Consider the following 21319-nt stretch of genomic DNA (forward strand, 5'->3'; position numbering starts at 1 on the left):
AAGGCATTTGATAGAAATGATGGCAAAGACATTGACTTAAAAGGAGATAGGGATCGTACCAATAGGCGGTTTATGGACGGAGCCACCTTGTGTTATTGCCCTGGTGGGTAGGGTTTATGTGTTTGTGCAGATTTGTGTCCGCCGAGATCGATGAAAGAAGAAAGAAGAGAAAGAGAGTGACATGGGAGATCAGAGAGAGTGGGAGGGACAAAAGGTTAGAGGTGCTACAAATGACAAACAGGCTTTGAACTCAGCACCCACCTGTAGGACACAGATTGGGTCGTACCATTTGCAGGCATGGAGCCGAAGCGAGGATTTAGCTGCGAGTGTTTCCTGCATGTCGAAGAAGAATCGGCAGCTGAAATATTGTTTTGACCACGGGGCTTTTTATTAGCTTGTTTATTGATGTGTGTTGACACTGGAGAGCTGCATCCACAGTCGGGCCTCAGCTCCAGCTGTCCACATTATTCGATTTCATTTCACAGTCCCTGAGCTAACAAAGGCAGGTTTTCTGTGTAGCTACACATTGTGCGTGTTCCGAGTAAAGCCCATGTCAGTGCAGGCTGTATACGCTCTATCCTGATATTCAGCACTTTTATTTATGCCCAATTCCTCCTGAGGCGTCCTTTGTTATACAGCACGCCTGACAACAAAATGCAGAGCTCTAAGCATGGCAGGGTTTTTTTTTCCGTGTGGTGTTTTCAGATTAAATACAAGTGGAACTCCCATCGACCGCTGTGCAGAGGAGAACCACAATAACATCAGACTTTTCAGGAATGAGGAATGAGGAATGATGAAGATGAAGGTGCATGCTTTTTGTGGAGTTAGTGTGGGCAATAAATCATTCATGTCACAGACTTCAGGAAGAGGAATGCTTAATGTTAGGATCTGTGTCAGCATGCAGTGGATGCTGGAAATACTCTGCAACAAATTCAGCAAGCACAGTGATGGGACTGTTTAGTTTTCAGATTACTCCCACTTTGGTCTTGGTTGTAGACACGTCGGGTGAAATCTTTTCAGTGACTTGTCAATCAGGCCTTGATTAACAAATCCTCCATTTTTAATGACTTATCCTGAGCTCTATGGCCTTTTGTGCGCCCTTAGGTAGGTCTTTTTAAACTTGAATTCAGCAAATTGTATCTTTTGATCTCATAATTTGCTTCTACGCCTGAAAAACCTGTCACATGCCTTCTCGAACAATCTGTGCACCTCAGTCCAAATAAAAATCAAACCATGCTAGGTTCAAAGTACATTGTTAAAGTGAAAGGACACATCTCATGGTCATGGATAAAGCTGGGCTGCAACTGAAAGGTAATGATGTAATTCTAGGGTCTAGGGATTTTTGGGAACACAATTACTACGGTGAGCACGTGTGTGAGTCGTCGTGAGACTTGACTTACAATTTTAAAGGTATAACTTGTGAAAAAACTCACTTTCATTTTCTCCATGGGGCCATGGGGTTTCATAAAACATTATTAACCTAACAGAATCTAATATTTTTATGGCAACCACACCTCCAATGATTGAGCCTCATTTTTAATCATCTCTGTAGTTTTTCATAAATGTGTTATAAGAAAGTTCTTTGGAGAAATAAGGGATGAAAATTTCAAGTATTTTCCGTGATCGATCTTTTGAAATGTTAAAGATCAATTAGCGATTAATCATTAGAAAAAAGAAAAGAAACGTTTTCCGTCAAAAACAATGCCAAATGAGTTTTTTCCCCTGAATCTAATTTTCCTTCACGACACAATGTATATAACTGACGGTATTAAATATCTACGGATCATACTGAGGTGATCAAAATGTTAAACATGCTGAATATCAACATGTGGAGCAGGCTCATAATCTCTGTGGACATACAGTCATTAAAAGTGAAGGCTCAGACTTCAACAAGGGAACTGAACAGAAACATATTTCAGACTCTCAGTGTCCAGTTTTCTGTCTACTCGTTCTTATTGAGAAAAATAAGCATGTGAATGTGGTCAGGTGTCAGCCGGGAGCGCAACCAGGTCAGAATCAGTCCGGCAGCGGAGAAAAAAAGCGCCCGTGAAGACCTGTCACTCAGCTGCAGCCCCCAACTGAGCGTCTCCGCTGCAACACCTTCAGTCAGCTGACATCGAAACATGCTTTAAACTTAAAACACCTCCCTGATAGGAACGAAATATGAGACCACATGATGTTTGTTCCACATAACAGAAAATAAAAGTAAGTTCTTAACAATCAATTAATCAATACTCGATTAATTGTTGACATCCCTAGGAGAAATCTAAGGCAGACGTATGTCCTTTGTTTTAAAATGCATAAACATCGCTGTAAACATGTTTATTTCTGCTGTAAAGATCGTCTTCTTTGAATGGGTGTGTATGTGGTTTCCGGTGTTTCTGCAGCCAGCCTCAAGTGGACGAGCGATGAATTGCAGTTTAGTTCACTTATGCATGGGCTTCATATTTTGAGACTGGAGGTTGCTGCTCGGTAAAATCAGACACAGCACAGTTTTTGGAGGAAGCAGGAAACAAAGGCGGATCAAAGCAGTTACAATAGAGTCCCCATTTTTAAATAACTGGATGCGTATAGAAGGTAATCGGCTGAGCTGTCAGCTGTCATGGGCTAGCACTAAGATCAGCCAATGTACTGTGGGTTGAGCTCGTGTTCATGGCCTGCCTGAACTAATGCGATATGCTTGATTTTTGGGGCCCAGGAGTTCATTTTCGTTGCTGTGGTATCAAAACAAGCATTGATGTTGTTTGACTTTTACTAGTAAAGTATTAAATGTTAAAATCCCCAAATTAAAGGATTCTTATTCTTAAGTTTTGTGAATAATTCATGCTGAACTTTTGATAATGGGATTTTTAATTAGAACAATCTCAAGACTTTAAATAACAGTTTGAAATAAGGATTAAATGTTACTGCAGTGAAGTGTTACAAACAACTTCAACAACCGGCAATATGACATAAAGTTTGTGAAATATACCAACATTTGAGCTACAGAAATAAAGTATCATCCATTTCCTGTATCAGTTTCTTTGCAAAAGTCATTGCTTCTCCTTATTTTTATCATTCTCTGGATCTCAGTAATCCTTAAACTGCAACCAACACACACACATACACACTCACATGCCCACACAGAGGTGTTTCTATCTTAAAAGCCGCATAATACTTCACCTGTTGAAATTCACAAACATGCCAGCTTTGTTAAATCACTCAGGGAATGCCCACAAAGGACAAGAGGCAGCATGACGCATGCACACACAGTCACGCAGGGTTGAAAAGAAAGGCAGAGGGAAGTCAGGAGAGTGTAATGGAGATGTAAAATTATAGACTGTATAATCCATGACAAGTCAGCCGTGTCTCTAATTATGCAAAACCTGTTATCCTAATATCTTTAAAGCTACTGTGTTATAAAACAATCTACCTCCGTTAAAGTGTAAGCCGTTAGATAAATGAATGATTCAGACCTGAACTGTTTTTTGAACCAGACTGTGAACATTTTTATTTCTGCTGTAAAGATCGCCTTCTTTGAATGGGTGTGTATGTGGTTTCTGGTGCGTCTGGAGCCAGCCCCTAGTGGACACTCAAGGAACTGCAGTTTAGAACACTTCCGCATGGGCTTCATTTTTCATGGTCGGAGGTTGCCCCTCGGTAAAACCAAATGTGCACTGGACTCTTCATGTAAGAAAGACAACTGTAGTTCTGCAATGTTATTATATTGTAGTACTTATGTGTGAGTAGCATATACATATATATAGTACAAACAGAGACATTGGATGATCTCACTCATTAATTACCCAGCTATTTTAAATACTTGACTCTAATTGGTCAAAACCCCCCTAACAACTGTGATCAATTCTCAACATCTGATCACACAAATCACATCAAATCAATCCAAGGATTCCAGAAAGGGAGTCCAGCACGTTTCACCTCTGCTGTTTCCTCTGAGGCTAAAACATTAGTTTTAATTACAATTGTAAATTGGTAAACATTGCAGCAAAAATGTTAATTGCCCATCTCAGGCTGGTCTTGGGAGTCGGGAGATAATCACAGTTACTAAACACAGATGTGAGAGCAGCCTGAGGAGCCACTGGGCCCTCTGGTAGCGAGAAGTGAGCAGGATCTACGTCCTGCAATCCAGACAACGGCAGCAGAGCTGGAGAGAGCATCTTTAGGTTGCAGACTAACTTACTAACCTTGTTCTGCAGGCTGTGCTTTCTCACTTTGGCCCCCTTCAGGGTGAGACACGACCCCCATGTTTCACTTCGTCCTTGTCAGGATTCTCTAATTTGCACAAGAACCCTTCATCAAACATCATCCCTTAAATGTTCCCAGGAGTGCTCCTGAGTGTTTGTAGATTCTTTTTTTTTTTTTAGCTCAGAACAAATCCAAGAGAAGAAAACATTGTTGAATGTCTGCTTGAGCACTGTGTTTGTTTTTGTAAGAGAGAAGAGTTGGTGAATGAGTCCCAATGTCTTGCTCAAGGACCCTTCAGTAGACTGGAGGCTGAGTGCTGAGTACTCTGATACTGGAGTTAAGTTTAGTGTGTAATCGTCTCCTTTCTTCAAAATGCCAGTGCTGAAAAATGATGTGCAGAATCCTGACATTTTTGAGAGCCAGGGGAATTCTGTGGTTACTCATTTGGCATCAAAGCGCCTCATAAATAGCATTTGATGATACTCTTTCAGTGTGTGTGATATCCCCTGCATGGTTACACCGAACAGAGCCCAACCGTGGCCAGGATCGAACTGAGAGCGCACATTAATTTCATTCATCTGTCTTCTGTGGGTTGCATCTGCAATGTATAATTCATCAAGCAACTCTCTGTTGATATCCGCATATAAATTAACTTAGATATTGTGCGGCTCATGAATTTCTAACAGCGTATGTACACAGTGGAGCCACAGTAGTACATCAGCTCTGCTGTCTCTTGCTTGAGAGAAACAGTGAACAACATTTTATGTTTTGGAATGTTTTCAGTCATAAAACAAATTAAAAGAAGAAAAAAAAGTGGCCCACAGGCTTTTTCAGAAAATGTTCACGAAGCAGAGCCACCCCTCACTGCTGTGTGTGCCAATTATGGCTGGATTCTGCTGAGTGTGTTGGAGATATATGTGTCTTCATAGCAGACACTAAAAACAGAATAGGGCTGCTCGGGCGTGTCTGTCATTACTGTTCGATTTGATAGAAGTTACACAGACACAGACGAGATCAGAGAGGCGAGGACGGTTTGATCGTTTTAACCAACAACTTGCTGCACACTTAGAAAAGAGGGGAAGACTGAAAAAAACAGGTCATGCGTGGGCTCCTGACAAAGCTCCATTTTACAAAAAATGTGACGATGACTTGGTATTTTAAAATGCCATCTGGTCTTTAGCTTAAGGCGTCATTTATTTTGTAATAACGGTTAATTTATCCTGCGTTCTGCAGTGTTTGTCATGTCTGCACGTCTCTCTCTGCCAGTTTGGGGGTTCGGTTATATTTGATGAAGATTTTAAACAAACCAAACAAATGCTGCATGCTCATTCTTTACAGAACTCAACAGTCATTTGCAGAGACAAGATACCCCTTGCTGTTGTTTGGGCCAATTAGGCTCAGAATCTGCCGGGGATTTGGGCCTGTGCCAGAGATTTCTAGTCAAAGTCTTTCTGTGTCAGAGAGAGGCCTTTGAAAAGAATTGAGAAAAAGAGACTCACAGAATCCCAGAAATGCACAAAAATTGCACAAATCACACACAGACACGTACCATTTCTGTCACTCTCATCTCTCTTTTCTCTCCCCGCATTCTCTCTGCGGACCGCTGATAGACAAGACGACACATATTCTAAAACCAAGAGACAAACAATTGATTATATACGCTACAGTTGCAACAAAGATCCACTTTGCAGCCAGGGAATTGTACACACACAAATACAAAGACAGTCTGCTGAAAGAGTGAGCATTGGCAGAATACCGTGAGGAGGCAGGGTTGAGTTAAGAGCTTATGTGATATTAATTCAACTAATTTGACCTGAAACTGCAGACACAGGATGATGGAAGATGTTGTCTCGGTACGACTCTGCAGAGGAACCTTTGGCTCAGAGAGGCTTTTATACTGAAATGGACTCTATGGTTCCCTGCAATAGAAAATAAAATGATATTGATTTGAAAGGCACAGCAAGCAAAGCTGGGGATTGCTTTTATTGCAAGCGGGTTACCTTATCTGCACTCTTACGTCTGATAGATGGTCAATATTAGTGTTTCCAGATTTAAAAGGTCACATTTAAATGACATATAGTGATTTTTACAGCGTGGCATTTACCATTTATGAGTGCCATTGTGTGCCAGGTCGGGAATACATTAATGTACTGGCCTAAAACAGGGTGAGCCCCAGAAAGAGAACATTGTTCAGGGTTATTTTCTTGAATTAGTTCTTGGAAAAGTTCCTGAGAAAAGTTGAAGATTCATGACCTGCTGAGCTTCTCACCTGTGTTCTCAAACTGATGAATGCTTTGTGCTGGAAGCTTCTGCTAGATGATCCTTATTAGCTGAAATTTGCACACTGGGCACCATTTGTAAGGGTGGCCGATATGACCAACAATGCATATCCCAGTATTCGCTAGAAATGAAAAGTATTGATCATCCCACTAACTGAGCTTCAGCAGAGCGATAGCAGCAGCTTTCCATTACCACTGTTGGGAGTATTTACGGTCACTCCTTTGACCATAAGTCCCAGCCACAGCATGCATCATCTGTTTCTTTAAAGTTATTTTTTGGGATACTTTTGTCTTTATCCAATTGGACGGCTAAATAAAAGGGCAAGAAACATTGAGTAGGGAATGGGGGAAGCTAGTAGCAAAGGGTTGAAGCCAGGAGTTGAAGCGGTGAACAAAACACAGATTGCAATAAGGAAATGCCCCACTTGCCCTATTCACAACCCATCTCTCTGTGTATTTTCACATATTTTACAGGTATAATTTTTACTTATATGACATGTTGGTCCAAGTTAATTTGGTCTAGCTCCAGATATATCTCTCTATTATGCTGAACAGCACTTTAATGTGCTTATTTGCTGTTATGTTATTTATCTTTATCGTTTGTTATGAACTCTGTTTTGACCTGCCGGGGACCACAGATGAAAAATAGCCTTATGTCTAACTCTGGCATATGGACATTGATGCTATGCTGAAATGTTCATTAATACGCACTGTCCCTTTAAATAAATAGATAAATAAACTGTAAATGTCATATACACTTTAACCACTAAGCTGAACTGATGCACCCACTTCTTGAACTCATTTTGGACTACAGTAAGTCATCAGTTGAAGCACACCTTTGAGAAGGTAGACCTGTTGCAATGTAGATGCAAGTTCCTGCTGTGCTGGACTCAAGTCAACCCGAGTCAAACCATCCCAGCACATCACTGATGTTAAAGCCCTGGAGACCAAAAGAGCTGCACAGCAAGTGAGCACAACCACGTAGCATTAATGTTATCTGCTGAAATCAAACCTTTAGAGGAGTGAACACACGTTTTGTTTCCGGTGTTGAATTTACGTTGCCATTTTCTGAAATCTTCTCCTTCTTCTTCTTGTTCTGCTGGCTTGGCTTGAACTGTTGGCTACACAGCTCAACACTGCCCCCATGATTAGCGATGGTACTGCAATTGTTGCTTAAGCTTCCAGAAAAAGTGCAGAAAAGTGAGGCAATAAACACAGAGCATGCAGAAGTCTGTATCCGGATGTAGAGCATTCACACACCTGTATTCTAAAAGCTGCTGCAATGGACATCACTAATTTGTCATTGAAATACTTTAACATTAAATTTTGCAGCTAAGACAGAATATGAGATAGCTGAAGTAAAAGTTGGCATAATAAATATGTATTTTTATGAGTTGTTAAACTCCATACAGCTACAGAGACACAAACACAGCCAGTGTTTTGCTTTGGCATGTCAGTACTCAGATTTTCTTTGGCTGGTCACACACTTGACAATCTTTATATCTCAACTAGTTTTAAAACCTTGGGAGACCACACACCCTCCCTAGGTGAGGACATTTTCAGGGAGACTTTACCTTCTCCAGTTCAGCCGGACCCATTTTCCTCTAACTTCTCCTGACACAGCTCACTGATACATATTTATATGAAAAACATGCTCTCTCTCCAACATGGAGAAGTGAAAGTTATAGCCTATTTTCTGCAGTTAGGGTTAAAAAATGGAAAGCTGATTTCAAGCCATTTTTCTGCTGAAGTGTGACAGGTTTGTTGAACTGTTGAGTAATCTGTGATCACAAGGTCTAATGAAACCAAAGGCACAGCGAGGTGTCTGACTTTGATCTCTTGGAGGTTCTTAGCCCGCCAGCACGCAAAGCCTTAAACTGTTATGACGGGGAGGGCGAGCAAGGAGCGGAAGTTTTTAGATCCCGTCAAGTGTTTCAAAGCCTTACATCATTTCCATGTCTTCTGCACGGAGAGCATTGCAACTGTTTAAGAATGAGTCTATTCCTTTTTTTCCCTGCAGTATCGTGGGATTCTGATGGGTCAGTGAAGCTGCTTTTGGATGCACAAACATGCACAGATGTACAAACAAACGTTTCTGTTTTGTGTACAGTGCAGGATGATCGGCAGTCATACTGTGCAGGGAATTGAAATTTCTATCGTTTGTTAGTGTGGCGATGTTACCCTTTCTCCCATTATGGCACTTTCACTGAGACAGCAGGAGGCCTCAGACAGCACACAGGCCTCCACCGGCTTCTGCAGCAGAGGCTCGCCGCCCTCAGCCTCATGCCCAGCGGTGGACTCCCTTTGTCGACTGACTGGTGTGGGCTGAGTGGAGACGACACCCTGCTGAGTCTGGCTCATGCACTCACTGGAGGTGTACACGTGCTCCACAAACACACACACACACAGTGAATGTATTCCAGTTGAGAAAACAGACACCCACTGTCTTGTTTTCTGTCTCTTTCATGCACACCGCAGGGTAAAGAGGGTGCAGGTTAGTAGGAAGAGTTCAGGGTGCCATCAGGTCCAGTTGTAGAGGAGCGGTGGTAATTATTAGCCACGGTGTTTGGTTTTATGACAGCAGAGAGATCCCTGGAGGAAACAGTGATATGATGCACCAGTAGGAGGAGGGGTAAGACGTTGTGAGGAGGAGGTACACAGGTACAGTATGTGTTAGTAGTGCTTCAGGTAAAGTCTTGATTGTGCAGAGCATGCCGTCCGTCTGATAAACCAACACATATATCTGAGTCCTGTGTCGAATCATCATGGCTTCATATTTATTTCTTTGCACTTTTATTCATTCATGTGAGGCATGTGTATGAATACTCAGAGAGGCAAGATCTCATTACTTGTGGCCAAGTGAGGAGGGACCTGATCTATCATTAAAACAGGATCATTATGATCTGTTTCAGGGGGGCTATGATTTGAAATTCTAATTGTTACAGGAGCAGCCCGTCGTGTGGTCCACAGGGAGACGACTGAATCTGGAAGATGTAATGAAAAATCTCAGAGTCAAACGTGAGCTCAAAGCAAAATCAATAAGCACATTACACGGCATTACCAGGGCTGCGCAGGGTTAATTTGATAAACACAGCTTGAATGTTGCTGCGTGCAAATGATTTCATTGTTGCTAATCTGTAGACACGATGCAACAGCGAGGCAGGCTGCAAGGAAAACTGTTTGCTTTTGATTTAAGTCGAGCTTCAATCAGAGAAGTCCAGTTCCTCTCGACGTGGAGTAAACATCACCTCCAGCTCACAGCCATTGATCCAAACAAAGTAACAGGTTGGAGATCGATCTCTGTAAAAATGATCATGGAGTATGCACGGCAGAGGGTGTGTGATTAAAAATAAATTAGCACACATGTGTAATTCATCACATTACTAATTATCTGTATTGATTATTCATCCTGCTGTTATGAAGGGGAGAGGATTTTCTGAAGAAATGAGAACAGAAAAACTTCTTTCCTTTCTTTCTCTTAATTTTCTATTTCTTCTTCATCTTTGTTTCTTATTCGTCTTCTTTTCTCACCATCTTCTTTGTTTATTTGTCCTCTGTCCCTAACCCTTAAAGACATGGACCATCTTTGGGGGCGCTAGACTCTCCTGAATTTATTTTGAATATGCTGAATGAGTTAAATGTGGTATCAATGGAAAGCTGAGAATGTCCGCTGTAACTGAGTTTTTAAAGCTTGTTGATAATAGCGGTTCAAAAGTTATCAAACATTTATAGTCGACAGCAGCTGTCTAGGTCTTTTAGGGCTACTGAACCTTGTTCCCTTCATCTTCGCCTGATTCTTCATCTTCTTTGTCTTCTTTCCCATCCTTGTCTTTTTCTATATATTCCTCCTCGTCCTCTATTTCTTCTCAGTCTACCTCGTTTTCTTCTTCTTTTCTTTCTTCCTCTTCTTTCCTTCTTCTTTTTCTATTTATTTGTCTTCTTGGTCTACTGCTTCAACAACTTCTTCTTCTGCCTCTTCATCTTTTTGTCCTCTTGATACTTCTTATTCTTCTTTTTCTTCTTCTTGGTATACCTCTTCTTCCTCTGCCTATTAGTCCATGTCTTCTTCCTCTGACTTTTTTCTTTGTCTACTTTCTCTTCTTCATCCTTGTCTCTTTTATCTACATTTTCCCCTGTTTCTTCTACTTTGTCTTCCTTTATCTACATCATCTTCTTTCTCTTTTCTATGCAACCATCTTCAGATACTCCATTTAATTCATAATGACCAGAAACGACCATATTGTAATCTTGACATTCAACTTTCAATCTTTACTTTCACCTGAGCATCTTCCTGATGGTAATGAAACAGTTTTCTTTTTTTTTTAAGTTATATTTTTTGGGCCTTTTTGCCTTTATTTGACAGGACAGCTGAAGAGAGACAGGAAATGTGGGGAGTAGAGAGTGGGGGAAGACATGCAGGAAATGGTCGACCGGCAAGGAATCGAACTGGCGACCCCTGCGACGAGGACTGTAGCCTCTGTATGTGGGGCGCTTAGATTGCTAGGCCACCAGTGCCCCGTGAAACCGTTTTCAGCCTCAGATTTCAAAGTTAAATTCATTTTGAAATGTTTAAAATGAAGAAGAAGGACAATATTTGCAGACTTTGGTTTATTCCTCTTCATTTTCCCTGTTGGTTGCTCTTTTGTTAATTGACATTGACCACGAGCCCCATCATGCTTTGTGCACCTCACATATAAGCTGGCAACACAAAGATGAAATAGCAACCACTGTAACAACCAAAAATCATGCTGTGTATTCAGTGCCATAGTGTTGTTAATTATTATTTTAGTATAATTATTGTTTTGTTCCATCTCCCAGCTTGTTTAACTATCATGCTTTTTGAAAAACACTTATTTGTGTTTGCTTCCAAGCTGGATTTGTTGTCAGTTTCCCTGGAAACCATTGTTCACCAAATGTGACCAGACGGTGCTTATTGTCTGCAGTGTATCAAGGTCATCACACGGGGGTGGCATGTTTTGTTGGTCTTTCTGTAAAATCTCCTGATGCTTCAAACAAAGCTCTCACAGAGACCTGATTTAGGAGACTTACACTGGAAAAAGGCTCCATGGCTTAAAGGAGGAAACAGAGTCTCAGTCCATCTATCAGCACACACTCAGGGAGACAGAGGACACCATCGACTGTATGAGGAGATGCATGGAATGATGGATGATAGGTCTCCCTATAAAAGTGAAGCCAAAGTAGCCCATGTGACAGGCTTTGACTCCTTGCACTGGTGATGTTATTTGGAACCAGAGTCTGGGCAGGGTGTGTATGTGTGTGTGGTATTGATGTCCCACCTCTCCCACTAAGTCTGGCCACACACTGGATGACTTTTAGATCTGATTTTTTGAAACCATGGGAGACCACACACGTTAGAACATTTCTGATCGATTTTGAACATTAGAATCTCCTGAACACACACATACACACTAGATGATCTAATGAGACCCCTTGACCACACTTCATGTTTATGGTAACAGTTCCACAGACGTGAGATCTCACAGAAAGTTGCGTGATGAAACGTGACTTCAGAAGATTAAAAAACATGGAGGAAGATCAACTTCCTTAGCTGATGGTCCTCGTGTGTGTTCTGTTTTGCAGAGACAAACAAAAAACGAGGAAAATAATATCATGAAGGGTGAATAATTTCATGAGCTGGTCTTCTATTTCATCAACTTGATAGCTCATATCAGATTTTATACACTTCACAACAGCCTCACACAATCTTGGTTATGTGATGGTCTCCATGAACACCAGGTCAATATTTGGCAACATCCTGGTCCTTAGACAACACTGATTAATATTCCTCAAGAGCATCCTGTGGCTCCCTTCTCAGTTCCACACACACACACACACACACACACACACACACACACACACTCAAGTTTCCTGTATGGTGATGTTAGCCAAAAAAGACGTTTATCTATCCCCAACACATGTCCCAGGTCGGAGTGACCCAGCACTACTATAAGAACTTCTAGGAAGTATCCTTTACACAGACAGCTGCAGATCCTCTCAAGAAAACAACCATCTTGTCAAATTTTCAGACGACACAGTCTTACTGTCTCTCCTCTAGGGCCACCAATCAAACCACGGCTGTGCCCTCCCTGAACTTGTTAAATGGTGTGATGATAGCTTCCTCGATTTAAATGTGTTAAAAACCAAGGAAATGATCATAGATTTCAGGAAATGCAGTGTCGACCCCAAAACCAGCACTATCCATGGCTAAGAGGAACAAATATTACAATCATACAAGTATTTGAGCGCCGTGTTTGACTCCAACCTGAAATTCAGTGAAAACCCTGACAGCATTGTTAAGGGAGCAAACCAGAGAATTCATTTGCTGAGGAAACTCAACTCTTTCTGTGTCAACAGAAATATTTTATGTACCTTTTATTAAAGTTTAATTGAGAGTCTCTTAAAGTATTCTTGTGCTGGTTTGGTTGTCTGAATGGCATCATCAGATTGTGCTCTAAAATCACTGGAGTCCAGCTTTGAGGACCTCTGCTCCCTTTGGATGATGCGGGTGGTCCAGAAAGCAAACAGAATTTTAACCCAACCTGATCACATACTTGGCAGTGAATTTGCAATCATGCCCTCAGGTTGGCGGTATAACGTGTCGATGCAGAAAGCAAACCGCTATGCAAATGACTCTATTCCTTCCTTCTGCCATTAGGCTGCTAAATGCTCAAAAGGCAGAATAAACCAAGAATCGCTCTGCATCCCGCTCTGCTGTATGGTCACTGGTTGTGGTTGTTGTTGATTTCACAACGTGTTATTTATTTTCTTTCCCCCCAATAACATCTCAGGGGCAAGTAAATATGCTAAATTACAGATGTTTTTAGAACGCATTCTTGATGTGGCCACTGACTGTATTTTGATTCTCTTGATTCACAGAAAAATGCCATGAAAGGGCCGTATTGCACATTTACGACGGTCCCTGAATGCACCTCGCAGCAACTGATGCACAGTCAGTTCACGGCACTCTGAAATTAATCTGCATCTTTGATGACGAGGAGTTGATCAAAACTTACTGAATGTGTCTGATGTTTCACCAAACTGGATTAAATCAAGCTGTAGATGCAGAGCTTTTTACGGTAACCATGGCAACAATGTCAAACATCAAATAGTAAACAGACGTCCCCCGGTTGTGTCTTTGTCACTAACACACACCAGGGGTAAAAATCCTCAATGAAGATGAGACAGATGCATGGAGGTGAGGAGAGCTGGTTCATAAAGCACACCTGCTGCAGGTAGAGACCAAGCTAACACTGAGCCCCTCAATCTATAAATAACAACGTTGTCATGGTCACTTGCCCTGCCTGCTGTCCCCTCTTTTCACCCGTTCTCTGTGCGTGTTTTGTTGTTGAAAAGTGCCGATCAAGTGAGGACTTATGTTTATGTTCCAAGGAAGTCAAACTGATGACAAAACCGATGAAGTACAGGGGCTGAGGTTAAGGTAATTGGTCAAAGTTGCGGGAAAGTTGCGCTGATTGTAAAAAATTGCAAGGCCGCGAAAAAATCGCGCTGATTGGTTGAATTTGCGTTGATAGTTGCGATCGCGAAATCGCAACTTCCTGGAGGGACTGGGTAACAGCTTCACAATGCATGAATGCCCCAGTTTATCACCTGATACAGATCTGATACCAAACCTCACAATAATATTGAATCTCTCAATAGCGGCTAATCACGCCCTGAATCGGTTCTAAATTAGTCTAGCATGACTGACACACGTCTAACTAATCAACAAAGAGCCGTCAGTTCATCTCCATCCACAACGTAACTGAATCATCTTCAGTTTGAAGCAGACGCTCACTGATAGTGAAAGTTCAACGACTCATGTGCTTGTATCTTCTCTCTGATCCCTCTAAACGACCAATCCTTAAACACAGCAGCTTCCATTTGTCAACAGAGCTGTCAATCAAGTGATAAAACCCAATTTTTTAGCTTCAAATCACCATTCAAAACTTAACTTCTAAGGAAATACATCCTCCGGTATGAATTAATCAGCATGTTAAGAAACAGCTCATGTGTCACATGCTCTTTGATTCTGTAGTTTGACTCCTGTCCCGTCTGCTAACCCAGAGGAGGCGGGCTGTATAAAACACAGCAGCTAGTTGGCAGCTCCAAATGTTTTGGCTGCACATTTGGGAAGCTGTCATGTCATCTATCTTTTTATACAATCCATGGAGGGCACAGTCAAGCCCGGAGGTTAACAACTCACTGAGGTCCCATATGTCTCCTGCAGCAATAGCAGACACTAAGAGGCTGATCACACCTCGAGGAACAGAGAGACAGAAAGAGAAAGATTATCCTGTGTGAGCCTTAATGAGTGGCAAAAGAGAGGCAGGGGAAGCCACGCTGGAAACAAAGCGCCCTGATCATCTCTGTTTTTCATCCTCCACAATACATCGGATCTGTAATGAATCGAACGTTCGTCATGTCTGGGTTTGTGTCTCTTTGTTTTCCAGGGAACTTGTTTGGAAAGCTTACATCAGGACTCGCACAGAAACATCTCGGAAACCTCGCTCACTTTATTCAGATGAGACGGAGCACTCTATGTTTTGGCTTTCAATTTCCAGGCACGCACACGCACACACACACACACACACACACACTTTCTGTTCTCACACAGTTAGACAGACTTACCAGATGCCCTGAGGCCTTTTGGCTTGCAAAAACACAGAGGGACACAGAGCTCTATTGTTTTCTCTGTGATTCAGTTATTACACAGAGATTAACACAGTGGAACTCTTCTGTGACACCCAAGGGCTTTGGACCCGGAGAGAGCGAGCACTGAATGCCTTTATCTCTCTCTCTTTTCTCTCTCTCGGTTGCTGTATCTCCCTCTATGTCACTGTCTCTCACACACACACTCACACACATATTGCTCATGATGTTACGCACTTATTCAGGCAGTGCCTAACAGTCACAATTATGGCTAGAAGTCACACACACATACACACTGAGACACACTCATACACACACACACACAAGACTGAACTGCTCATGCATCCGTCTGGAGGAATGTGTTCAGAGGCTGATAAGGAGGAGAATAGGACAATAACGTTAGAACAGAAATGCCAGCACAGTGACTATTCTTCCACACACACACACACACACACCTACCCCACACATTCAAACACTGCACACACACACTCACATGTCAGATATAAAGAATCCTAGTCTTGTTGTGCACATAATTACGGGACAGATGCTGCATGACGGGATGAAAACTAAAAGGTGTTATAGAGCTACGACACAAACGAGAACTCTGATGCCTGTTGATTTACATTTCAAAAAAAAGCAAAGTAAATTCAAAGACTGCATCTGCGGGCAGAAACGTCTACGCACTGAAGATGATTGTCTCTGAAGCAAATGCATGCCAACAGCACAAGAAAGACACGAACAAAGAGAGGAGAAAAGGGAGAGATGAAACCAGCGAGAACAGAGCGGGAGTGGCTGATAGAGATCGTGATTGGGAGGGTAGAGCGAGAGAATGATGTCATGCTGATAGCACCGATGCTGCACGGTCCCAGTGGGATCTCCCTTGCTCTGACAGATGTACGGTATCTCAGTGGGATCAAACAGCACCAGCAGGAAGACATTCTGCTCCAAGCAGCTGGAAGAGCATGAAAATAACATCCGAGCCTATTGTGTGTGTGTGTGTCCTCTGCTTCGTCTGTGTGTGACTGTGCACATGGGTGTCGACTGCTCACACGCATGACTCACACATCAGGTGGTGTGAGCATACTTTGTAGCTAATTAAATTCCCTTGATGTTATGTTTAGCTCTGTATAGTCTTTGTCTTATGTGCATGTTATAGACACTTCATTAATGATGCCGACACTTAAAGAGTGAAGATTAATGTGGATACAGGAAATAACATGGGAGGCATCAGCACGGTGAAGAAGAACACTGTGGCATCCTGACCAGAGGATGCAGGTTTAGTCCACTTAACAATTATTTGACATCACCCTTGCAGAGTATGACAAGTTTCAATCGGTCTCCCTTACAACAAATATGTACCTCCCAGTACAGCTGAAAGGAAATTGAATTCACAAAAGAGTATTTGGTGTTTGTCCAAGCCCATCGGAAGCTAACACATCCTCACATTTTTAAAGACATCTCTAAATGTGAACCTCTTCTTGTATTCAGTCAAGTAGTCCTTGTGAAGTTAAGTCCTAACCTTTTGACACTTTATAAGATTGTGATGCAGGGAAAGATGAGTACAGGCTTCTAATATCTGTGAGCAAATGATTTACTCCGTCTTATCTCTACTTACAGGTGGTTTCATAGCTTATATAAATGCATGCAGAATAGCTGCTGTGTGTGTGTATGTGTGTGTGTATGTGTGTTAGCCTACAAAGCTGTCCCCTCGTGTAAATTATATATGTATTAAACGTCAGGTCTGTGAGGAATAGGATGTGTGGATGTGAGATGATATAGCCATGTTAGCCGACAGCTCTGTGCCTCTCTTATCCTCCTCTCCTGGGTATACTCCTCCTGTCATTCCTCAGCACAGCTCTTTACACGCTGGCTTTATAGGTTTCATACTGTGGTGAGCTTTACACTCAACAGCAGCCTCTGCCATGGACCGGTATAATAAAACTTTATATTGTGGTAAGCTACATTTTAAATGGATGGATGCAGCTGAAGAGGAAGAGGAGAAGCAATATGTGCATCTTCTGAGTCACTCTGAGTGCACTTACAGAAATGTATAAAATAGAATAAAGATCAAGTGTTTGCATCTTAGCTTTAATCGGCCTCTGCTGATCATTTCTGCAGGAGAAAATATATTAAATTGAGAAGTGAGTGACTTATGTTTTTTTTTTCAGATGTCAAACTTTTAGTTTATTTAAAACACTTTTTTTGTTTTTGAAATGTGTGCTTGTTTTCTGTTGATGTCAAGCTGCTCACTTATAATTTCCACCATAGTGGATTCAAGGGGGGAGGGACTGTAGTGAATTGAAAATGCAGGAAATTTATTGTTAAAAATAATATGTTTATATTTTATTGTTTTTTATTAATCCAAAAATACAATTTTAACATTTTTTTATATTGATTTGATATATGTGCATGTATTTTACTTAAATTATACAATAAAAAAATACCATCAAAAATCCTATTTTATCAGATTATCACGAAAGATAAAAGCTGCTTCCTTGAATTTAAATCATTGTGGCTTTTATTAAATCAGCCGTTTGTGGCAGTGTTTGGAACTATGATTGATATATGTGCTTGTATTTTACTTAAATTATTAATACAATAAACAGTATATTTCCCAGAATAAGACTATTTACATGATATGTGATATAAAAAAACATCCTATTATACCATCAAGCAAAATCTTTACCCCTCTCACTGCATTTTCTGTGACACACGGCTCACACTTTGACACAGCATTCAGTCTTTGCGTGGTGTGGACAGAAGCTCATCCCTTCATTCTGTCGAGTAAAATGAAACGGGGTTAAGTGAAACCATCTCTCAAACGGGAGTCACCTCACATCATTCATACACAAGAGATGGTTCTTTGAGCCCAGTCCTTAGCAACCAACACATCTCTTCAAGAGAGTAAAAATGGCAGTGTACATCCAGAGATGATAAAAAGACCTCAAGTTTTAATCCAGCAGATTGTATAAATCACCTGAAAAGTCATCATCGTGACGAAGACGTATCAAAGGTATGAGATGCACGCAAAAAAAACAGAAAAAGTGCTGTTGTGCTGATTGAAAGAGCGTTTGAGAACTGCAGAAAGTTTAGCAGAGACAATGTAAAGCTTAATTAATTCATGACACAATCACTGAATTTACAGCACCTGAGGTAGTAACTTCAGAGGTAGAAGAATAATGTTGTGTTTGGACCAGTATCTTAAGTGGGTGCATCTTTGTAGACCATAGACTGTATAAATAATGGACGTAGTATCGGTGACGTCACCCATCTGTTCCTGAGCGCTGTTTTGAAGCCAATCGACGCCGGGAGCCATATTGGAAATGCTGAACTCAACATAATCTAGTGTGAGTTAAAGAGGCGGAGTTTGAGCCTCCTAGCCAACAGCTATGTGTTCCCACCTGTCAATCAAGTCAGGCATGTCCTTATTTGGGCAAAACTCATAATCTTAATATCTTCTGAACCGTCGTGTTAGAAAAAAAAAAATGACTCCCCGTACAGTGTGTGCTGATAGAGAAATTAGCTATTCAGACCGAAGCCGTTTTTTGAACCAGGCTGTAAACATGTTTATTTCTGTTGTTAAGATCGTCTTCTTTGAATGGGTGTGTATGTGGTTTCTGGTGTTTCTGTAGCCAGCCTCAAGTGGACGCTGGATGAACTGCAGTTTTTAGCACTTCCGCATGGGCTTCATATTTTGAGACTGGAGGTTGCCGCTTGTTGTAGACATATCCCTAACTGTGCTGTGTGGTGTGATCTCTGCACACATGGACTCAAGTTTACCCTTAGTTTTACGGCCCCCATAGCTGGACTTTAACAAGAAGAAGACATTATTGTAAACACAGTTCAGAACATGGAGTCATGTAAGTAACTAGTTTGAATCCACTGTGTGTGTGTGTGTGTGTGTGTGTGTGTGTGTGTGTGTGTGTGTGTGTGTGTGTGTGTGTGTGTGTGTGTGTCTGTCTGTCTGTGTCTGTGTTTGCGCCAGCAGATTTTGTCTAAAACTCTCAGAGACTCACATGATCACCAGACTGCAGCTGGGCTGGTGTGAAGTCTTGTCCTCTCTCTCTTTTTTACTCTCTCACATCTGTCTTTTCCTGTCCTGTTTCCTTTTGTACGTTCGTTCCAATTCTCTGACCTGTCAATTATCATCTCCCACTCTCCAAGTGGATGCCCTACTTATTCAGCGGGGGTTGGGGGTTACATCATGTTGTAGAATAGAGAGCAAAATGCAAACGAGAACAAAAACGACGTTGAGTTATCTAAGAGGAAAGCAGAAATTAGCAAAGAAGAGGACAGGCTTGTTGTGTTTGCCTGAATAAAAGCAGCCTGGTGTTTACTACTGTATGTTAAACTAATAAAATAAACAGTCAGATATGGAATGACCACCCATTTTTCTTTGCTGCCCTATCTGAGTTCGCCTTTTGGTCCTGTCACAGAGGAATGGCCGCTTTCATTAGATCACACGCGGACTCAGGCCTGCTTCCTCAGAGATAACACCCAGGTAAATGCTGGCCCCTCTCCCCTTTGAATGCCAATCATATCTTCACTACAAGACAGCTCATGATGACTATCACGGTCAAGGTTATCATCTGAAGCCACAACAGGCTCATTGCTTTCTGCCTGTAATGTCTTGTGATCTGTCACACACTGTATCCCTCTTTCTCTCTGTGTGTCAAATAAGTGTTTGATATGAAACACGGCGCGGCTGCTTGTAGAAACACTTATTTCAGTTCAAGTCACTCCATCCCTCCACCTGTCACAGGTGATGGGAATGCATTTCATCTCCAGCATTAACAGCTGAGAGAAAATCAGAGGCTGGGATTATAATTGTGCAGACTTTGGTTAGCGTTGACTTCAGAGTGATGCATGCTGCAATTTTCCTTTAGTTCTAAGCACTTCAATAGGATAATGTCACATACAGTGAGTTTGAATGTAGAACAAAAGTGAAGGTTCATGTAAATGTACTTTTACATTTTAATATGAAGAACTTCCTGCAGCTTTCCACTTGGCTGTATCAAAGGGGAAAAAGTGTTAACAGCAATGACCAAGGGCAGATTCTTTCTCTCACTATTCTGAGATGATAGACGTAACAAATAGGAAATAATGCTCATGTATAACCTTCGGCTGTGTAAAGCACTCGCTTTGACTCTTTTATTCACTATATCAAAGGCTGAAGAGCCTTAAACTGTAACTTATCTCTGTTTTCGTGACCACAGGGAAGGAAACACCAGGGTAGTGGTGTTTTTCAGCACCATGGAGAGCTCCCAGGCGTCCCTTCATCACAAATAGCTTCAGTCTGCTGTTATATTTGGAGCTTTTATGTCAAGCATTGGCTATCACCGGCAGTATTTCCTCTACAGGGTCTCAAAGAGCGAGCCAATGCCACATTTTTTATGTCAGTCAATTTCCCAAATTGCAAAATCACCAAGGTTCCCGTTTTGGAACTAGTTGCCCACAGCAGTGGAGCCAGACTCTTTTGTCAATTACATAAATGAAGGTTTTTGAAGTGCTCGAGGTGGCCTCAGCCCGAACAAGACACATTTGGCTCTGCTTTTGGGCACGGGGGGTAATGATGCTTAATGTCTCCAGCAGAGCCATCTGGATCGGGCTAGATCGGATGTATAAAAATAAAAATCCGACCACCAAAACAAAAGCACTGTGACATTATTTAATAGTAATTGTCTGAGAGAATCACAGGAGTGTAAATCCCTGCTCTGGAAATGGTAACAAAGAAATAAGTTCCTCAGAAGCCGTTCAGTGTCACAATAGCTGCTGTATAATTAGGAGATTGTAGTGAAAGTACAACAGGGTCATTCTGGCTGTGTTCTCAGTGGCTTCCAGACATGCTGCTAACAAGTCTCACAGGGAAGGACGATATGTGGGATAGACTTTGAAATTTATAGAGGAATAAAATAGAGATAATTATAGAAAACGATCAAAGGCATTGCTTGAAAACTTTGCCCGACTCAAAATCAATCCATTAAGGCAGCTTATTATGAGCATTGTCAAGTATTTCAAGCATTGTAAACATGAAGACATGTATACTGCTTTGTGTTCCTGGATTGTAAGTCAAGGATGATGCGTCTGGGACTTCAAGGAAGCTTACAGTGACTGTAAAGAAACAGAAGGAGCCATGAGTAGCCTTCCCTCAGGCAGCCTGTACCCCCTGTCCTTCGTATAAGACA

General features: G+C 41.6%; 1 protein-coding gene across 1 annotated transcript in view; it reads left to right on the forward strand.

Annotated features, from left to right (window-relative positions):
* Positions 1-21319, forward strand: part of ctnnd2a (catenin (cadherin-associated protein), delta 2a) — a 518337-nt gene that overhangs the window by 13348 nt on the left and 483670 nt on the right. The gene's annotated exons all lie outside the window — the stretch shown is intronic.

Source organism: Notolabrus celidotus, chromosome 17 (assembly GCF_009762535.1).
Source record: "Notolabrus celidotus isolate fNotCel1 chromosome 17, fNotCel1.pri, whole genome shotgun sequence".
Taxonomy (NCBI): domain Eukaryota; kingdom Metazoa; phylum Chordata; class Actinopteri; order Labriformes; family Labridae; genus Notolabrus; species Notolabrus celidotus.